The sequence below is a fragment of the Rhincodon typus genome, chromosome 7 (assembly GCF_021869965.1).
Source record: "Rhincodon typus isolate 14 chromosome 7, sRhiTyp1.1, whole genome shotgun sequence".
Taxonomy (NCBI): domain Eukaryota; kingdom Metazoa; phylum Chordata; class Chondrichthyes; order Orectolobiformes; family Rhincodontidae; genus Rhincodon; species Rhincodon typus.
This window is the reverse complement of record NC_063338.1, coordinates 90,597,566-90,608,007: the sequence shown is the minus strand read 5'-3', so window position 1 is coordinate 90,608,007 and position 10,442 is coordinate 90,597,566. Positions and strand designations below refer to the sequence as shown.

Below are 10,442 nucleotides of genomic sequence, written 5' to 3'. Positions count from 1 at the left end.
TCAACCATTACCATTAAGCCAGGGGATCAACCCTGGTTCAATGGAGAGTGCAGGAGGGTATGCCAGGAGCAGCAGCAGGCATACCTGAAGATGAGGTGTCAATCTGGTGAAGCCACCAAACAGGACTACTTGCACACCAAACAGCAAAAGCAGCAAGTGACAGGCTGAGCTAAGCAATCCCACAACCAATGGATCAGATCTAAGCTGCCACACCCAGTTGTGAATGGTGGTGGATAATTAAACACCTCAGTGGAGGAGGAGGATCCACAAATATCTTCATCCTCAACCATGGATGAGCCCAGCACATCAGTGCAAAAGGTAAGGCTGAAGCTTTTGCAACATTCTTCAGCCAGAACTGCTGAGTGGATGATCCACATCAGCCTCGTCCAGTGGTCCCAGCATTACAGACACTAGTCTTCCGCCAATTTGAATCACTCCACGTGATATCAAGAAACGGTTGGAGATACTGGATATTGCAAAAGCTACGCACCCAGACAACAATCTGGCAATAGTACTGAAGACATGAGCTCCAGAACTTGCCACTCACTTACCCAAGCTGTTCCAGTACAGTTACAACAAAGGCATGTACCCGACAATGTGGAAAATTGCCCAAGTATGTTCTGTACATAAAAAGTGGGACAAATCCAACCTGGTCAATAACCAGCCCATCAGTCTACTGTCGATCATCAGTAAAGTGATGGAAGGTGTCATCAACAGTGTTATCAAGCAGCACCTGCTCAGCAATAACCTGCTCAGTGTAGCCCAGTTTGGGTTCCGCCAGGGCCACTCAGTTCTTTACCTCAATACAGCCTTGGTTCAAACCTGGACAAAAGAGCTGAATTCCAGAGGTGAGGTGAGAGTCACAGACCTTGACATGAAGGCTGCATTCGACCAATTGTGGCATCACGGAGCCCTAGCAAAATTGGAATCAATGGGTATCAAGGGGAAAACTCTCTGTGTGAGAGTCATACCTGACCCATAGGAAGATGGTCATGGTTGTTGGAGGTCAGTCATCTCATCTCCAGGGCAAATCAGCAGGAGTTCCTCAGGGTAGTGTCCTCACCCAGCCATCTTCAGCTGCTTCATCAATGACCTTCCCTCCATCATAAGGTCAGGAGTGGGGATGTTCGCTGATGATTGCGCAATGTTTAGCGCCATTTGCGACTCCTCAGATACTGAAGCGGTCTGTGTCCAAACGCAATAACATCTGGACAATATGCAGGCTTGGCCTGACAAATGGCAAGTAACATTCATGGCACACAAATGCCAGATTATGACCATCACCAACAAGAGAAAATCTAACCACTGCCCCTTGACATTCTCTGAATCCCCCACTATCACATCTTGGGAGTTATCATTGATCGAAACTTAATGGACTCACCACATAAATGTAGTGGCTACAACAGCAGGTCAGAGGCTCGGAATACTGCGGCGAGTAACTCACCTCCTGACTCCCCAAAGTCTTTACACCATCAACAAAGCACAAGTCAGGAGTGTGATGGAATACTCATTACTTGTCTGGATGAGTGCAGCCCCAACAACACTCAAGAAGCTTGAGACCATCTAGGACAAAGCAGCCCGCTTGACTGGCACTGCATCCACAAGCATCCACTCCCTCCACCACTGAAGCTCAGTAGCAGCAATGTGTTCTAACCACAAAATGCACTAAGAAATTCACTAAAGATCCTCAGACAGCACCTTCCAAACCCACAACCACCTCCACTTAGAAGGACAAGGGCAGCAGATATGTGGGAACACCACCACCTTTAAGTTCCCCTCTAAGCCACTCACCATCCTGAATTGGAAATACATCGCCATTCCTTCACTATTGCTGGGTCAAAATCCTGGAATTCCCTTTCTAATGATTTTGCAGGTCAACCCACAGCAGGAGGACTGTAGTGGTTCAAGAAGGGAGCTCATCACCACCTTCTCAAGGGCAACTAGGGATGGGCAATAAATGCTGCCGCGATGCCCATATCCCACAAAATGAATAAACAAAATAAAACTCATCAGGGCAAATGCAGTAATGCCAAATTTCTGACAATCATGCCAATTTATACTATTCCAGGAAAGAATGCTAATGGAAACCGAAAGAACTGCAGATGCTGTAAATCAGGAACAAAACAGAAGTTGCTGGAAAAGCTCAGCAGATCTGGCAGCATCTGTGAAGAAAAAAATCACAGTTAACGTTTTGCGTCCAGTGATTCTTCCTCAGAAAGTTATAAGGAAGAGTCACCGGACCCAAAACATTAACTCTGATTTTTTATTTCTCCACAGATGCTGCCAGACCTGAAGAATGCTAATGGCTTGGCGCTGAGTGGCCAAGGCATTGCCATGGAAAAAGCAGTGGAGAACTATAGGTTTCCAAACTCCTTTACAGTTCCATAAGATATAGGAGAAGGAGGCCATTCAGCACATCAAGTTGACTCTGCCATTCAATGAGATCATAGTCAATCTAATAATGCTCAACTGCACCTTCCTGCCTTTTCCTCAAAACCCTTGATTTCTTTACTGATTAAAAACGCAATAGAATTGGACGCTGCACAGTCCATGTTGACAGGGGAGATGATAGAGGAGGAAACTCTGCCACTAGAAGGGTTCAAAATTAATAAGGAAGAAATCTTGGAGAGAGATTGGTGCTTAAAGTTGACAAGGCACCAGGACCAGATGAGATGCATTCAAGGATTCGGAAGGCAGAAATTGCAGGGGCACAGACCATAATTTGCAGTCTTCGCTGGACTTGGGGAAGTGCCAGGAGACTGGAGAACTGCCTTGCTCAAGAAAGGTTGTAACAATAATCCTAACAATTATAGACCAGTCAGTTCCATTTCAGTTATGCGGAAGCTTCTAGAAACAATTTTTCGGGATAGAATTAGTTGTCATATGGAAAAAGGTTGGTAAATTAGGAAGAGTCAGCATGGATTTCTAAAGGGGAAATCATATTTAGTTGACCTGCTGTAGTTTCTTGAAGAGGTAATAGAAAGGCTCGATGAGGGTAATCTTTTGATTTGGTATCCATGGATTTCCAGAAGGCATTTAATACAGCGTCGCACAATGGACTTATGAGAAAGTTGCAGGTCATGGTATAAAATAGACAATAACAATGTAGATACAAGTAATGAATGATTGGAAACAGACAGTAATGGTAAGTGGATATTTTTCAGGCTGAAAGAAGGTTTGTAGCGTTCCAAAGAGGTCAGTATTAGGATCCTTGCTTTTCCTCATACATTTTAATGATTTGGATCTTGGTGTATAGGGAACAATTTCAAAGCTTACAGATCTCTCAAAAGTTGGAAGAATTGTAAACTGTGAGAAGGACCATGGAGAAGTCCAAAAGGACATTGACAACTGGTGGAATAGACAGATAGACAATAGATGAGTTTCAATGCAGAGAAGTGTGAGGTGATGCACTTTGGTTGGAAGAACATTGAAAGACATCATAAAATAGGGGATACAATTCTAAAGGGGGTGCAGGAGCAGACGGACCTAATAAATGTACACAGATCATTGAACGTGGCATGACAGATGGAGAGAGCAGTTAATAAAGCATACCATGCCCTTGGTTTAATTAATATGGGCATTGAACACAAAAGCAAGAAGGTGATGTTGTACACGTGTATGACACTCGTTAGACCTCAGCTAGAGTATTGTGTACGGTTGCGGATACCACGTAACAGGAAAGATGTGAATGAATTGGAGAAGCAATTTAGAAGAATAGGAGTGAAAAACCTCAGTTATGAGGACAGATTGAAGAAGTTAAGACTGCGGTCCATGAAGAGACGAAGAGATTTGTTGGAGGTTTTCAAACTCATGAGTGAATTAAACAGAATAGATAGAGAGAAGTTCTTCCCATTCGTAAAAGGAATGGGAATGAGTGGGCATAGATTTAAGGTTACATACAAATGAAGCAAGGGTGATGAAAGAGAAAAATGTTTTCACAGAGCGAGTAGTTAAGAACCGACTACCCGGAAATGTAGTAGAAGCAGGTTCAATTGAGGCACTGAGGTGGGCCTTGGATGATTATATGGATGGAAATGATGTTCAAGGGTATGGGGAAAAGTGGGAGATTGGCTCTAGGTAGTGATGCTTATTTGAACAGTTGGTGCAGACATGATGGGACAAATAGTCTCCTTTGCATCGCAACAATTCTGTGACTCTGTGAAGTGAATATGTTACTGTTTGTGCAGCTATGAGGTATGCAAATCGATTGAGATATTAGTAAGCAATAACTACTTCACTGGCTGTAAAAGTACTACAACAACAACATCTTGTATTACCATAGAGCCTTTAAGGTAATAGGGCAGCATGGTGGCTCAAGTGGTTACCACTGCTGCCTCACAGCGCCAAGGACCTGGGTTCGATTCCACCCTCGGGTGACTGTGTGGAGTTTGCATATTCTTCGTGTCTACATAGGTTTCCTCCAGGTGCTCTGGTTTCCTCCCACAATCCAAAGATGTGCAGGCTAGGTGGATTGTCCATGCTAAATTGCCCGTAGTATTCAGGGATGTATAGATTAGGTGGGTTACAGGAGGATGAGTCTGGGTGGCATGCCCTGAGGGTCGGTGTGGACTTGTTGGCCAAAGGGCCTGTTTCCACACTGTAGGTATTCTATGCAACTAGAAATTCCTAAAGCACCTGACAGGAATGTAATGGGACAAAATGTGGCCCCCAACAAAGTGAAATACTGTGGAAAATTGACCAATCAGAGAGGTGGCATTTAAGGGATTTCTTCAAGGGAGAGCAGAGAGGTGGCGAGGCAGTGAAGTTTGGGAAGTGAGGTCCAAATCCCAAGTGAGGAATGGGAGTTCTCATTACTCTGAGCGTAGGGCAAGAGCAGAAGAGATTTTCTGCAACTTGTGGTGATCCCTCGCAGTAGAAATGCTGGGAGAGGAGCTCAAGCTTTTGGGCATCAGGATGAATTGAAAGTGACCTTCACAACAGAAGGCACCTGAGAAAACCTCCAACCCAGTACAAGCTGCAGTCCCATCTGCTTCAGCTTTCAAACAAGGATCTTGTAGCTGTCTCCAAAAATAATTGCAGCATATCCAGTACACTCAGGATTCTGCTGTCTTGTGGACTTGCAACTTGTGACAAAGCCAGGCCTGAATGAATCTGGCTACCTTGTGCCACCTTGTTGCTAAGATGTGTGCACAGAGCGTCACACTGAATCAATTTAAGACAGAGCTTTACTGCAAAGGCTATTACTGCATCCACACAGGAAAAGCCCGTTTCATTAGAGTTTCTGCCTCCCCACAGCTACAGGCTTTCATCATCATCTAATCCTCTCAAACGTACAAATAAGATCTCATGGCTCTATTTCGGGCAAAAGCAGAATTTTCCCCAGTGTCCTGGCCAACATTTATTCCCCAACTAACATCACTGGAACAGATGATCTGGTTGTTGTCAACTGGGACCCAGTGAGTAGCACATTTACCTCTGACTCAGGAGGCTTTGGGTTTCAGATCCCAGTTGTACAAATGAGCTCACAAACCTAGGCTGGCACTGTCAATGCGGCTAAACTGTACCATCATGAGGCACAGTTTTCATGTTGACTATTACACTTAGGGTCCCATCCTCCTTTATGGATGGGTGTAAAAGATCCCATTATTTCCAAGAATCAGGGGATGGGGGGGTGTTGAATCAACATTACAAAAAATGAATGCATCGTAATCCCAACACTGTTGGTGAGATCTTGGTGTGTGCTATTTGGCTGCTGCTACTTCCTTCAATAGAACAGTTGTTTACTTGGACTTTAGTGAAGCCTTTGACAAGGTTCTGCATGGTAGACTAAGTAGTCAAGTAAGATCACATGGGATTTAGGGTGAGCTTGCCAATTGGATACAAAACTGGCTTAATGGCAGGAGACAAGATAGTGTGCAGGAGGGTCGTTTCTTAGACTGGAGGCCTGCTACCAGCAGTGTTCCACAGGGCTCGGTGCAGGGTCCACTTTTGTTTGTCATTTATATAAATGATTTAGATGAGAATATAGAAAGCATGGTTAGTAAGTTTGCGGATGACACCAAAACTGGTAGTTCAGTGGAGAATGAAGAAGGTTATCTAAGATTACAATGAGATCTTGATCAATTGGGTCAACGGGCTAAGGAGTGGCAGAGGAGTTTAATTTGGGTAAATGCGAGTTATTGCATTTTGGGAAAACAAACGAGGACAGGACTTACATAATTAATGGTAATAGGTAGTGTTGTAGAACAGAGAGACCTAGGGGTCCTGGTACATAACTCTTTGAAGTTTGCATCACATATAAACAGGGTAGTTAAGAAACAAAAACAGAAATTGCTGGAAAAGCCCAGCAGGTCTGGCAGCATTTGTGGAGAGGAATCAGAGTTAGCGTTTTGGTCTGGTGACCCTCCCTCTGAGTTCTGAGGAAGAGTCACCCAACCCGGAATGTTAACTCTGATTTCTCTCCACAGATGCTGCCAGACCTGCACAGCTTTTCCAGCAATTTCTGTTTTTGCTTGATTTACAGCATCTGCCGTTCTTTTAGTATTTATTAGGGTGGTTAAGAAGGTGTTTAGCACTCTTACCTGTATTGCTCAGACCTTTCAGTATACGAGTTGAGGTGAAATGTTGAGGTTGTACAGGTTGCTCATGAGGTCTATTCTGGAGTACCACATCCAGTTAGGTCGCCCTGTTACAGGAAGCTTGAGGGGCTCAGAAAAGATTTACCAGGATGTTGCCAATAGTGGAGGGTTTGAGTTATAAGGAGAGACAGAATAGGCTGGGACCTGTTTCATTGGAACATTGGAGGTTGAAGGGTGACCTTATAGAGATTTATAAAGTCATAAGGTGTATGGAATAGGTGAATGGCAGGTGTCTTTTCAGGAGGGTGGGGGATTTCAAGACTGGGGGGCATGTTTTTAAGGTGAGAGAAGAAAGATTTAAACAAGACATGCTTGGCAACTTTTTTACACACAGAGTGATTCATGTGTGGAATGAACAGAGGAAATGGATGCGCGCACAGCTACAATGTTTAAAAGGCATTTGGATAATTACATGATTAAGAAATGTTTGGCAGGCAGGTGGGACTCATTTAGTTTGGGATTATGGCTGGCATGGACTGGTTGGACCAAAGGGTCTGTTTCCATGCTTTTTGACTCTATGACTCTGTAACAGCGACTTACAACCGACTTACATCTTTGCAATAGCAATTTATTGGCCATTGGCATTTTGCGACATGCTGTAGTTGTGAAAGGCTCTGTATCAATGCGAGATAACAAGGTGTAGAGCTGGATGAACACAGCAGGCCAAGCAGCATCAGAGGAGCAGGAAGGCTGATATCACGTGGAGTGAATCAAATTGGCGGAAGACTAGTATCTGTAATGCTGGGAGCACTGGACGAGGCTGATGTGGATCATCCACTCAGCAGTTCTGGCTGAAAAATGTTGCAAAAGCTTCAGCCTTATCTTTTGCACTGATATGCTGGGCTCTTCCATGATTGAGGATGAGGATATTTGTGGATCCTCCTCTTCCACTGAGTTGTTCAATTATCCACCACTATTCACGACTGGGTGTGGTAGCTTAGATCTGATCCATTGGTTGTGGGATTGCTTAGCTCAGCCTGTCACTTGCTGCTTTTGCTGTTTGGTGTGCAAGTATCCTGTTTGGTGGCTTCACCAGATTGACACCTCATCTTCAGGTATGCCTGCTGCTGCTCCTGGCATACCCTCCTGCACTCTCCGAAGGTTGCAGGTTCCGGGGTTTAGATGTTTCAGTAAGATCAGGGAAGGTGGTAAAAGAGGGGGAGGTGTGGCATTGTTAGTCAAGGACAGTATTAGGGTGGCAGAAAGGACTTTTGATGAGGACTTGTCTACTGAGGTAGTATGGGCTGAGGTTAGAAACAGGAAAGGAGAGGTCACCCTGTTGGGGGTTTTCTGCAGGCCTCCGAAAAGTTCCAGAGATGTAGAGGAAAAGATTGCAAAGATGATTCTGGATAGGAGCGAAAGTAACAGGGTAGTTGTTATGGGGGACTTTAACTTTCCAAATATTGACTGGAAACGCTATAGTTCGAGTACTTTAGATGGGTCAGTTTTTGTCCAATGTGTGCAGGAGGGTTTCCTGACACAGTATGTAGATAGGCCAACAAGAGGCGAGGCCACATTGGATTTGGTACTGGGTAATGAACCAGGCCAAGTGTTAGATTTGGAGGTAGGTGAGCACTTTGGTGATAGTGACCACAATTCAGTTACGTTTACTTTAGCGATGGAAAGGGATCGGTATATACCGCAGGGCAAGAGTTATAGCTGGGGGAAAGGCAACTATGAGGCGATGAGGCAAGATTTAGGATGCATAGGATGGAGAAGGAAACTGCAGGGGCTGGGCACAATTGAAATGTGGAGCTTGTTCAAGGAACAGCTACTGCGTGTCCTTGAGAAGTATGTACCTGTCAGGCAGGGAGGAAGCGGTCGAGCGAGGGAACCGTGGTTTACTAAAGAAGTTGAATCTCTTGTCAAGAGGAAGAAGGAGGCTTATGTAGAGATGAGGCGTGAAGGCTCAGTGAGGGCGCTTGAGAGTTACAAGTTAGCCAGGAAGGACCTAAAGAGAGAGCAAAGAAGAGCCAGGAGGGGACATGAGAAGTCTTTAGCAGGTAGGATCAAGGAAAACCCTAAAGCTTTCTATCGGTATGTCAGGAATAAAAGAATGACGAGAGTAAGATTGGGGCCAGTCCAGGACAGTAGTGGGAAGTTGTGCATGGAGTCCAAAGAAATAGGAGAGGCGCGAAATGAATATTTTTCGTCAGTATTCACAGAGGAAAAAGACAATGTTGTCGAGGAGAATACTGAGATACAGGCTATTAGACTAGGCGGGATTGAGGTTCATAAGGAGGAGGTGTTAGCAATTTTGGAAGGTGTGAAAATAGATAAGTCCCCTGGGCCGGATGGGATTTATCCTAGAATTCTCTGGGAAGCTCGAGAGGAGATTGCAGAGCCTTTGTCTTTGATCTTTATGTCGTCATTGTCTACAGGAATAGTGCCAGAAGACTGGAGACTAGCAAATGTTGTCCCCTTGTTCAAAAAGGGGAGCAGAGACAACCCTGGTAAGTATAGACCAGCGAGCCTTACTTCGGTTGTGGTTAAAGTGTTAGAAAGGATTATAAGAGATCGGATTTATAATCATCTAGAAAGGAATAATTTGATTAGGGATAGTCAATACGGTTTTGTGAAGGGTAGGTCGTGCCTCACAAACCTTATTGAGTTCTTCGAGAAAGTGACCAAACAGGTGGATGACGGTAAAGCGGTTGATGTGGTGTATTTGGATTTCAGTAAAGCGTTTGATAAGGTTCCCCATGGTAGGCTATTGCAGAAAATACGGAGGCATGGGATTGAGGGTGATTTAGCGGTTTGGATCAGAAATTGGCTAGCTGTATGAAGACAGAGGGTGGTGGTTGATGGGAAATGTTCATCCTGGAGTTCAGTTACTAGTGGTGTACCTCAAGGATCTGTTTTGGGGCCACTGCTGTTTGTCATTTTTATAAATGACCTGGATGAGGGCGTAGAAGGATGGGTTAGTAAATTTGCGGATGACACCAAAGTCGGTGGAGTTGTGGATCGTGCGGAAGGATGTTGCAGGTTACAGAGGGACATAGATAAGCTGCAGAGCTGGGCTGAGAGGTGGCAAATGGAGTTTAATGCGGAAAAGTGTGAGGTGATTCACTTTGGAAGGAGTAACAGGAATACAGAGTACTGGGCTAATGGTAAGATTCTTGGTAGTGTGGATGAGCAGAAAGATCTCGGTGTCCATGTGCATAGATCACTGAAAGTTGCCACCCGGGTTGATAGCGTTGTTAAGAAGGCGTACAGTATGTTAGGTTTTATTGGTAGAGGGATTGAGTTTCGGAGCCATGAGGTCATGTTGCAGCTGTACAAAACTCTGGTGCGGCCACACTTGGAGTATTGCGTACAGTTCTGGTCACCGCATTATAGGAAGGATGTGGAAGCATTGGAAAGGGTGCAGAGGAGATTTACCAGGATGTTGCCTGGTATGGAGGGAAGGTCTTATGAGGAAAGACTGAGGGACTTGAGGCTGTTTTTGTTAGAGAGAAGAAGGTTAAGAGGATTAGATAGGGTGGACAGTGGGAGCCTTTTCCTTCGGATGGTGATGGCTAGCACGAGGGGATATAGCTTTAAATTGAGGGGTGATAGATATAGGACAGATGTCAGAGGTAGGTTCTTTACTCAGAGAGTAGTAAGGGCGTGGAATGCCCTGCCTGCAAAAGTAGTAGACTCGCCAACTTTAAGGGCGTTTAAATGGTTATTGGATAAACATATGGATGATAATGTAATAGTTTAGGTTAGATGGGCTTCAGATTGGTTTCACAGGTCGGCACAACATCGAGGGCCGAAGGGCCTGTACTGTGCTGTAATGTTCTATGTTCTGTGTTCTCCATTGAACCAGGGTTGATCCCCTGGCTTAATGGTAATGGTTGA

The 10,442-nt window shown here is 44.7% G+C and overlaps 1 protein-coding gene across 1 annotated transcript in view; it reads right to left on the bottom strand.

Moving 5' to 3' along the window:
* LOC109934822 (adenylate cyclase type 5-like) overlaps positions 1 to 10,442 on the bottom strand; it is a 102,989-nt gene that overhangs the window by 91,505 nt on the left and 1,042 nt on the right. The gene's annotated exons all lie outside the window — the stretch shown is intronic.